At 43.4% G+C, this 11,346-nt stretch overlaps 1 long non-coding RNA gene across 1 annotated transcript in view; it reads right to left on the bottom strand.

The window, feature by feature from the left end:
• Nucleotides 1-10,815, bottom strand: part of LOC126991585 (uncharacterized) — a 55,580-nt gene extending 44,765 nt beyond the window's left edge. Inside the window, exons 1-3 of the long non-coding RNA XR_007745687.1 lie at nucleotides 10,393-10,815; nucleotides 10,024-10,101; nucleotides 9,502-9,809 (exon numbers count right to left, since the gene is read on the bottom strand). This is a non-coding gene — a long non-coding RNA (uncharacterized LOC126991585). The remainder of the gene's footprint in view (nucleotides 1-9,501; nucleotides 9,810-10,023; nucleotides 10,102-10,392) is intronic.
• Nucleotides 10,816-11,346: the final 531 nt, after the last annotated feature.

The following is an 11,346-nucleotide window of genomic DNA, read 5'->3' as shown; positions in this document are numbered from 1 at the left end:
TATTACTGAAGGTGTCTGAAGGCTTTTACATCGAGGAAATATTATGTCTTTAGTGTTGAAGGAAAAATCTTAATGAAACTTAGGATATCATTTAAAAAAGTCATAATATTAAACATACTGGTGACACTAAGATCTCTAATAGGGCAGAAGCTTACAAAACCAAACGTGTGTAATTAGTTATCATATTTCTTGCTTCCTTATCTACCTAATTATCTATCTTGTTATAAATCTACCTTAAATTATACCTAACGTTTACCGGGTCTTATTGAAACCATATGAGCCTTCCCGTAGAGTTCAGGTAATGTGCAGAGTCGGTTAAGAGATGAGGTCAGGTGCGAACAGACGGCGGTGATCAAACAAGCGGACAGGTGTGGCGGCATCATTAGAAAGGACAGGTGTTCAGGGTTTATCACATAACCTATCTCTGGGCGGCGCCGTAGATGACAGGTGGAGATCGTTGCTCAGTACAGGTGTGGCAGGAGAGAGAAAGAGCAATACAGAAAAAGATAAGGAAATATGAGTTTGGTAGGAAGCCATATTCAGACAGGCAGCGTGAGAGATAGAACAGACGCCTTCACAGAGAGCCAAAAAAGCAGGGAAACGAGCAGGATAGGAGGCAAGAAAGCAGAAAGCAGAGAGAGAGAGGCAGTAAAGCAAGTACATAAACAAGCAGACAGACAGGAACAGAGAGACAGACAATAGATTTTTACAGAGCCGAACAAGCAGGGAAGCGAGCAGGACAGAAGGCAAGAAAGCAGAAACAAGCAGGGAAGCAGGTCAGGTTAAGCAGGAACAGAGAAACAGACAGACAGACATACAGGTAGTCAGCCAGGCAGGTAAGTAGGTATGTTACGCAAATAGAGAAACCAGATAATCTAATGAGCAGGAAAGGAGGTCAGATAAGCAGGAACAGACAAGCAGACAGATAGGTCGACACACACACAGACAGACAGACAGACAGACAGATGGAGAGACTTCTTGGAGGGGAGAGCAATCGAAGGCCAAGACAGGAGACTCAGACCAGGACATGAAAAACAGATAGGTAGGCGGGAGACAGGGAGGATGAAGGGGAGGAGGAGGAGGTGAGAATGGTGGGGCAAGGGGGCGGTGGGAGAGGGAGGCGGAGGTCAGGCGTCATCAACAAGCGAGCTCGACCTGTTAACATTACCCAGGTCGGGGGGGAGGGCGTGGAGGGAGGGCGTGGGGGGAGGGGAGTGGGAGAAGCAGGTCGGGTGGCAGTCTGCATTAAACATCCCCCGGGCAGATGCGGCGGTCTCCCCTCCTGCCTGCCGTGTTCAGCTCGCCAGCCCCGCGGAAACATGCCCCTGAATACTTTTAAAGCTGCCAAAATCATTCTCAGAAACTATCTTTTTTGCGCTACCGAGGTGCTGCTACACGGCCTGCGAATGGAGTCTTGAGGTGGTGGAGTGGAGGTGGAGCGGTGGTGGATGTGCTGGTGATGGTGGTTATGATGGCGGTGTTGTGGCAATTGGTGCTGGAGTGCAACTACAGTGGAATGTATTGCTTAAACTTGTGTGTGTGTGTTTGTGTGTGTGTTGGTGGTGGTGATGGTGACGATACGGTGTTGTGGTTTGGTGGTGGTGGTGGTGGTGCTTGTGTGGTGATATGGCAGTGCAGAAACGTAAATAGTGGTGATAAGTCAACGATTATGGTGTGTGGTGAAAATGTGATGAGATGGTGAGTGCGGTGGATGAGAGAGAGATTGTGGTTGTCTGCTTTAGTGATTGTGAATGATAATGTGATGGTGATAGTGATGATAGTGTTTCTCTTTCTTAATCTCGTAGTCCGACATCGCAGTTTCCCTTTCCAGCCTTCGCCTCCTCCTCCTCTTTCTCCTCCTCCTCTCTCTCTTCCTCCATTTTACGAACACTCCCCCTTCCAGCCATTTTCTCATCCGCGTCAGTAATCGAAAAGCCTATAGACTCTTAGAAAACTCACCTTAATCATTACATACGTTTCCATCTATTAATTCTCTTACCCACGAACAGAAGCATCCCTTTAACCATTACTTCATATCCTAATCAAGCTCTCATTACTATCCTCATATACTTCTAAAGGTCGATATCGCTTAACAATTCGAGTTCTCGTTGCGATGATATTAACAAAGACTAAAGAAATGATTAATCGGGTTATCAAGAGTGTATTCCCCGTTGATGGCGTAGTAAACTTGTAAAACTATCTCTAGGGTCATGAAGCTGCCCATCAAGTCCTTTATAGCTTCCACGAGAGCCTCTTCAAATAGTTGTGTTGAGGTCCCGAAGCGTTGAGAGGATATAGGACGGAGACTCATCGACTATCTTCCATATCCTCTCCCTTTAAAACTATACCATGTTCATGTTCCTACTTAATTCCACTCCATATAACCTCCACCATTAGCACACTGTCTTCCATTCCTTCCATAGCTTGATTTATGTAACGCTTATCCACTTCCTTTCCTCTCATTCCTTCTTTTAGTTAACATTCATTTCGTCTCCTCCACTCCGTTCAGACACAAACACTATCTTCCCATCTCCCTATCTTCATTTACCTAACCATCATCCACTATCATCTACTCCCTTCAAACCATCTACACAACTATCCTACCAAACATCTACCTCATCTTCCTCCTCCTCCTCCTCCTCCTCCATCCCCCCGATCTCTCCTCTCTCCCTCTCTCTTCATCTACCTAACCTTCATCCACTACCTTCCACTCCCTTCACACCATCTACACAACTATCCAAGCAAACATCTACCTCTTCCTCCTCCTCCTCCTCCTCTTCATCCTCTACCACTAAGCCAGACTCCATCCTCACTCTCCTCTCCTTCTCCTCTTCGTACCAGAATCAAAGGGAACCAGACTCCTCCTCCTCTTCTTCCCCCTCCTCCTCCTCCTCCTCTCCCACTCCCCGCCACCGCCGCACACACTAACCCGGCCATTAGCGTGGAGTTATGGAGTAATTCAAGCGTCCTCGACCAGACTGGGGCCGCGCGATCAACTGGGAGTCACAAGAGAGCGCCGCCACTCCTTAGCACTTGTTCCTGGCACTTGGGAGGATCAGTAATGGCACCATGGCACTTGTGGTTTTCAGTGTGTGAGGGGAGGAGGTAGGGGTCAGGTGGGGGGGGGGTGTATATGCGTGTGTACGGGTGTGTGTGTATGTGTGTGTTTTCTTCGTTCCTAAGACTTCAGTAATTATCATGTTCGTTTACTAAAGATTAAATATATATAAAGGGAGAGAAAATATATATCAGGGAAGGTACATTCAATTTAATTAAGGAATAAACAGAAAAATGAACTTACACGACTTTTGTTCATCAGTTCTTGGTAAATTCCTCCTCTTCCTCTTTCTCCTCCATCTCTTTGTTCTCCTCCACTTCTTCCTTCTCTTTATCTTTCTCCTCCTCCTCCTACTCTTCTTCCTATTCCTCTTTCTCCTCCTTTCTTCTCATCTTCCTACATCTCTTCCTCCTCTTCCTCTTCCTTTTCCTCCTTGCGACTCCCCTTCCTCCTCCTCCTCTTCCTCCTCCTCCTCTTTCAGCGCCTCATCCCTCCTTGGCCTCCAGCATCCACAGGTAACGATCTAATTAGCCATCGTCAGGCAGGTGTTCGCAAAATTACACCTGGAACACCTGCACCGCCGCGCCGCCGCTGTCGTAATCTTCCTCAGAGGTCATTACCGGCGTGTGACTCTTCCGTGACCTTTGACCTTTGACCTTCTATCTCGTTATCTATTATTGTCTATCTATCTATCTATTTATCTATGTCTCTTTATCTCTCTTATCTTCTCCATTATTCTATTTCAATATCTATCTATGTATCTTTGACCATTTCTATTTCCTCCTCTTATATTTTGTCTCTATATCTATCTATCTATTTAGCTTTGAATTCCTTTATTTACCTCTATGTCTATCTCATTATATTTATCTATCTCTATCTATTAATGTCTATGTCTATATCTACCTATTCATGTGCCTATCTATCTGTCCATCAACATATGTGTGATTCAGTCTATCAGTGGAATTTGCTTTCTTTTATCAACTACAAGCAGCTTATCAAAATTACTACTACTATTATTTTCACTGTTATTCTTTTTATCAATATTCCAAACACTTTTACTATATTGCTAACAGATTTAAGAGCATCACCGTAAATATGTAGTATCGTCTTCAAACGCATTTTTTCCTAAGGTTCGTCAGAATTCTTTCTCTATAATCGATCGAGCGTTTTCCTACTTCGCTGATTCCCCCTTTGAAGCGAATCATTTTTAGACACATTTTTAGTTACATACATTTCTCTTTTTGCCCCAACATGTAAGAGCCTCCGAGTGTTTGAGTATTTTCTTTACAATTTATTAATATGAATAAACCAATCAACTGTTCGATTTTTCTTTTCATGCTATGCTGACAGACAGACACACACACACACACACACACACACACACACACACACACACACACACACACACACACACACACACACACACACACATGTTCTTTGTTTAAAAACGAGCAGGCTATTCAATATTTATACGTCACTTAAAGGTGCGGTGTGTGTGTGTGTTTATGATATTGACAAATGACTGGATTTTTCTTATTGCCACGTCGAACAGCACTTCACACACACACACACACACACACACACACACACACACACACACACACACACACACACACACACACACACACACACACACACACACACACACACACACACACACACACACACACACACACACACAGAGAAAGAGGGCGGGAGGATAAAATAAAAGTAGAAATGAAAGAGAAAGAATGAGGAAGGAGAGAAAAAAACCGACTCAATAATCAGAAGTCAAAGGTCTTTCACGAGATGACGAGAGGGTGAGAGAACGAGAGGGAGGGAGGGACGGGAAAAAAACTCCCTCACTCCTTGTTTTTCCTCCACTTTCCTTTGACGGTGAAATCAAAAGAAGGTAAATGGGAAGGTAAACACAGGTGAACGTGGAGGCATCAGGTAAGTCAATAGGAACGTAATTATATAAAACCTTGTCACCTGCCGAGAGAGAGAGAGAGAGAGAGAGAGAGAGAGAGAGAGAGAGAGAGAGAGAGAGAGAGAGAGAGAGAGAGAGAGAGAGAGAGAGAGAGAGAGAGAGAGAGAGAGAGAGAGAGAGAGAGAGAGAGAGAGAGAGAGAGAGAGAGAGAGAGAGAGAGAGAGAGAGAGAGAGAGAGAGAGAGACTACCAATCTGTTCTTTGTTCTCGTGTTGTGTCATCAATGAGAGAACAAGAAATAAGAGAAAAAAGAAAAGAAGAAGAAAAAAGAAAATAAAGAGAAGGAAATATATCAAACCAAAAGAAGCAATAAGTAAATATCTGTACACACACACACACACACACACACACACACACACACACACACACACACACACACACACACACACACACACACACGCCGCACCAGTCACTTTACGCGTACTAAAATATAAGTACAGAAAATAACACAGGAATTACATATTAACCTAAAAATCAAAATAAACTTTGTTATGAGTCTTCCTAACAAATACAATCTTACTCGATGTTAAAGAACGTCTCGATGCTGACAAAGTAAACAGAAAAATGCATAGAAACCGATTACAGATATTTTTCCGCCGTTTAATAATGCAAAATAAAATGAAGGGAATTATTTGAAGCATCAGTGTACTAATAAATTAAATGCTTTCGAGCGAGAGATGGAAATAAGAAAGAGGGGTAAGAAGAGGAGCGTGCGACTAAGGAAAAAAATAAGCTTGTGAAAATTAAACAGAGAGAAGAGGCATGAGTTAAGAACAATTGACAAAGAACAAAGGAATGAAAAATATACACTTGATTCTACAAAAGCAGGAGGGAAAAATATGATAGGAATATAGGAGTAGAAACACATTAAAGGAGAATAAGAAAAAGGAGGGAAGGAAAAAGAAGAAAATGAGAGGAAAGAAGGAATTGGAGTCAACATAAGGAAGAACAAAAAAGAATATAGGGATGGGAAAACAGATGTAAATGAAGAGAAGAAGGAAGGAAGATTGAAAAGGAGATGGAGGGAATGAGAGTTGACGACAGAGAGAAGGAAAAAAGTAAAAGAATTAGGGGATGACAAAGAAAAATGACAGGAAATGAGAATACGGAGAGAAGGAAATAAGGAAGGTAGGAGGAGGAGAAAGAAGGAAGGAGGAGGAGGAAGAAGGATGGAGGAGGAGGAAGAAGGAAAGAAAAAAAAAGTAAAATAATTAGCGGGAAAGAAAACGAAAACTGATCGGAAATGTAGGAAGGGAAAGATGGGAATAAGGAAGGTAGGAGGAGGAGAAAGAAGGAAGGAGGAAGAGGAGGAAGGAAACAAGGAAGAGAGGGAGAGATGGGTGTGTGATGGATGAGGTGCTGTGGATGGTTAAGTGATGGATGACGCAAACAGGTGTAATAGGGTGCTTTAATGTGATTACCTGGAGAACACCTGAGAGAGAGAGAGAGAGAGAGAGAGAGAGAGAGAGAGAGAGAGAGAGAGAGAGAGAGAGAGAGAGAGAGAGAGAGAGAGAGAGAGAATAATAATGATAATAATAATAATAATAATAATAATAATAATAATAATAATAATAATAATAATAATAATAATAATAATAATAATAATAAAGATACCAGTTTTATAATAGGTCAAAGGCAAGTACATGACAGATGGAAAGATATCAGAAAAAGAGAAAAGGAAAATAAAGGAAAAGAATCAGAGAAAGGAAGAAGCAAACATGAGGAAGGAGAAAGATGGAGTGAAGAGAAAAGAAGGGAAAAAGGAAAATATAAGAGAAAAAAGGGAAATAAGGAAATAGCCAGGAGAGAAGAAATGATGATAAAGTAAGTTAGTAAATAAAACTAGGTAAAGAAAATAATGACAAAAACAAAAATGAGGAAAAATGTTAACAGAAGAATGGAGAGAGAACGAGACGAGAAAGAAGAGATAGAGAGAGAGACGGAAAGAAAAACGAGAAGAGGAAGGGAAAGAAAAATGAGGAAAAAAATTTAACGTAGACAGAAGAATGGAGAGAAAAAGAGACGAAAAAAGAAGAGGTAAGGAGAGAGAGACGAAAAGAAAAAGAGAAGAGGGAGGGAAAGTGTAGAAGGGAAGGAAGAGTGCAGGGAGAGAGAGAGAGGGGGGTAGGGGGGTGCAGGGGGGGGGTATCTCCACCATTAATGTCACACGTCGCAACACACAACGTCCAGAACCGAAACACTGACGATGATAAATGTGTCTTCCTCCCCTTCCCTCCTCCGTCTCTCCCCTCCCCTTCCCTCCACCCCTCCATCACTCTCTCCCAGCCACTTCACTACTTTATCCACTATGTTTTCATGCCCATCTCTCTCTCTCTCTCTCTCTCCCTCCATATCCTCCACTTCTTCCTCTCCTTCGTTTCCTTCTCTCCTTTCTCTCCCAGCCATAAGTTCCGCTTCAGTCTTTTCATATGCCTACCTCACTCTTCCTTCCTTCCTTTTCTCTTCCTCTTTCTTCCTTCTCCTCTTCCTCTTCTTCTCTTCAGCCATATCTCTTACTCTGCTTCTTGCCACCTCCTATTCCTATACTTTCTCCTCCTTTATTTCTCTTCACTTAGTTTCCCTCTACCTCCTCCTCTTCTGACCTTTCTTACCTCTGTCTTTCGTCCTCTCTACCTCATTTCCTGTTCCCTTCCTTACTTCCTTTTATTATTTTTTTTCTACAGCTTTTAATATTCATCTATCTGTATCTACCCATCTATCACTCTATCTACCTGTATAGCTATTTGTATAAGTGTATGTAAGTATATAAGTAAGGTGGGTAGGTAGGTAGATAGCCCCCCCCTTATACAAACCCACTTCATCACTTAAGGTCATGCACACACATATAAAGGAGGGGAGGGGGGGGGCAAGGAAGAGAAGAAGGAAGAGGGGGGCAGGGGGGAGGTGGGCGTCTCTCCCTTACCTGGCCCATAAATCCCTCAGGTGAGTATTGATCGCTGAGTGTTGGTAATGAATGGTGAGGTTATCATGTCCATAACTCACTCCTCACTCCACGCCACTCCCGCCTGTCCCGCTCCCCTTACTCATGCTTTCCCTCATCTGTCACTGTCTCCCCTTACTTACTCTCCCCCCCCTTCACCCCCTTCGGTTTGGTCTTCCTCCTCCTCCTCCTCCTCCTCCTCCTCGTCGTCCTCTCTCTCCTCTTCCCTTCGCTATAATCGTTTTTTTCTTTCTCTTATTCTCTCTATTTTCACACCTTCACCTTCATTCCCTTTCCTTTCCTTCCTTTTATCCTCTCCTTTCCCCTCCTTCTCTTCCCTTCCCCTCACTTCCGTCTCTTTTCTTCCTCTTATTCTCTTGTTTTACTCTCGTCCTCCTCCTCTTTACCTATTCCCTTTCCTTTTCTTTAATCGTTACTCCCTCTTCACTTTTCTTTCTCTCCTCCTTTTTTCTTCCATTCTCTTAATTGGTAACACGTGTCCGTTTTTACAAGATTACAGGGTGTTGAAAAAAACTATGTCTTCACCTTAGAGACACGCACTTGATCAGTCACACACACACACACACACACACACACACACACACACACACACACACACACAAAACTATGAACTGAATCCTTTGCCAAATTAACCACATTACGAATACGGAGAATGAAGGCGTTATAAGATTAAATGCGATAAAAGATCTTGTAAAAATAAATAAGTAACACAAAGTACACACACAAAATAAGCGAAAGAAAGAGAAAGTGTGTGCCAGCGTGACCATCAACACTACCTGGGCAGCCGCATTCACCTTACTAATTAGGGAATGCACCTGCCCCAGAATTACAGGTGGGGGCCGGAAAGAGGACATTACCTGGCGCCCCCCACGACATGCCTCACGCGGGAACAAGTGAATTCCTCCTTTGATGAAAAATTTAAATCGTTCGTAATCACACATCTTACAAGTTGATGTGATTGGTCAACGCGAGGAATGATTTACGTTTCTTAGACGGTGTGAAGCGGTCAGGTCAAGTATGCAGCTGCTTCTATGTTTTTTTTCTATTTTCCTTTTTTTACATACTTTTACACTGAGGGGAATTCAGGCCATACCGTTTGTTAAGAGACTCACGAGAGGTACACGTGTCTAAAATGTAGTTCCTTTCATACTTTTTTTTTATATTCCCTTATTTTCAATCTTTTTTAAGTGAGGGATTTCAGGACACGCGGTTATTTAAGACAATCATGAGAGGTAGACGTGTAAGATTTGGGGTAAGGAGGGCATGAAGGGAAACTAGTTCTGCCAACCTTCCCCTCGGCCTCAGAAACATGGGTAGGGGAGGAGCGACAACAAACGAAGGTATATGCAGTACGCCTGAGAACTGATGGTTAGCTACACATTCCTTAATAAGAGGAAACATTGAATAAACACCCTGAATGAAAGCCTGAGTACTAGCTGTTTGACCTACACGTTAATAGTTTTGTATTCATTTAAATACTAAAATCTACTTTTACAAAATTATTCATACTCACGAGTAAACTCCACACGATGTCGCTCAGCATCTTGGAGGTCTTCTTGCCAAGATCTCACTCTGCGAAATGAGCGTGGAGTGTCTTGCTTCTGCGGCCCTGAACAAAATTCCTGATATTTACACGTCTGTAAGGTCAAGGCCGGTAAGATTAGTGTGCCTGAAAAGCAAGCCAGAGGTCAGCATCCTCGCGGTGCCTTACACTAACCCAACAAATGACGTCCTCGTATTTACCTTGACACCACGCGGTGGTGTCCGTCGCTGCTGAGGTCCCTCGACGCTGTCCCTCGGCGAGGCATGCAAGGTACTTACCTGTCAACAATGACCCAAAGTGTTAGTTAATGATTATTTAATGTAAATGAGCAAGTATATTACATTTGTCTATTCGATACTGAAACCAAGCAGCAAACTTATACCGTAATGTTTTTTTTTTTTTTTTTCATATTTAAGCCTCCAGTAACATTTTGCACCCAGAGTTTACTGCACCACCACGCAGCTCCCCGAGACTCCCATCACCGACACTCACCGACACTGAAGAGCAGAGCCAGCGGCCGCCTCCTTACTAGCCGGTCGGCGCCGCGGCCTCCACCTGCCAGCAGGTCAGCTATGGGCCAGAGAGACAGTTTAAGCTTCTTTAACTAGCAATACCTTTAATACTAATATTAAAATTTTGACTCATCATAAGAATCATTTCCTGCATTGGTATAGTGGATGGTTATTTCAAAGATGTCTACGTGCTAGTCAAAATAACAAAACATAGAGGGAAACACCAAAAAGAAATCAGTAGATAATACCCAACTGTAAGCATGCTCTTAAATCCCAAACGCCAAGTCTATTTTTATTAGCAGTGGAAATGTGTAATGACTGAGTAAGACAAGACACAAGTGCCCCTCACCTCTGAAGTGACGGCAGGGGCCCGGCGCCCCCGGCACAGCGCCGCATCAGGGCTCAGTGGGGTTTCTGCCGCCCCGCACCGCCCGGGCTGTACTCCAGCCATGGGGCGCAGGACGCATACTTCCGGCAGGCCCGATGCAACGCTGCGCCGCTTCCTCCAGGCCCCTGCGGGCGGGGCAGGCACAGGACACGTGGCCTGCCCCTGGGTGTGGCACGACGCACTTTTTCCGTATCTTTTTCACACCACGGACAGTTACAACACTTTTCACTGGCTTCACATCACTTTCACGGCGTTCCATCGTCCAGGTGTCCACTCACAACAAAGTCCAACCTGCCAAAAAAAATCATTTACGTTGAATACATTTTTATTTAACAGGGATATTTCAGTGCAGGCAGGTTCACCGTGAAAGACGTATAAAAACAATCCCGTACAACATGAAGCATCTTCATAAAACATCTCAGAAAATAATGGTAATAATAGCAATGATAGTAATAGTGATAATGATAATATGATAATAATAATAATGGACCGAAAAGCTAATAGACTCAAGAGGCATCAAAACACGGATCATAATGACGTTATAGAGTATCCACCATCCAACTTGTGGGCCTGGGTTCGAATCCTGGGCAAGACTGTTAAGGAAAAATTACAAATATACCAATTTCTCATGTTTTATTATTATTATCATCGTATAAGACAAGTAAATCTGTTTCATATACGTGAGAGAGAGAGAGAGAGAGAGAGAGAGAGAGAGAGAGAGAGAGAGAGAGAGAGCAAGCAGGAGAGAAAGTGAGAGAGGAAGGAAAAATAGAGGCCGGAGCGGTGGGTCCCCTGCTCGTCGCATAAGAGAAAACGGAGCCATAACCCTCACAGGGGGAACTATTCAAGCCGGGAACAAACGCCTCACACCATTGCAAAATCCCACAAGAGCGCGTCCCCAAAAATACACAGCGC

This window comes from Eriocheir sinensis, chromosome 7 (genome assembly GCF_024679095.1).
Source record: "Eriocheir sinensis breed Jianghai 21 chromosome 7, ASM2467909v1, whole genome shotgun sequence".
NCBI lineage: Eukaryota > Metazoa > Arthropoda > Malacostraca > Decapoda > Varunidae > Eriocheir > Eriocheir sinensis.
Note: the sequence above shows the minus strand (reverse complement) of the source record. Positions and strands in the feature narration are given on the sequence as shown.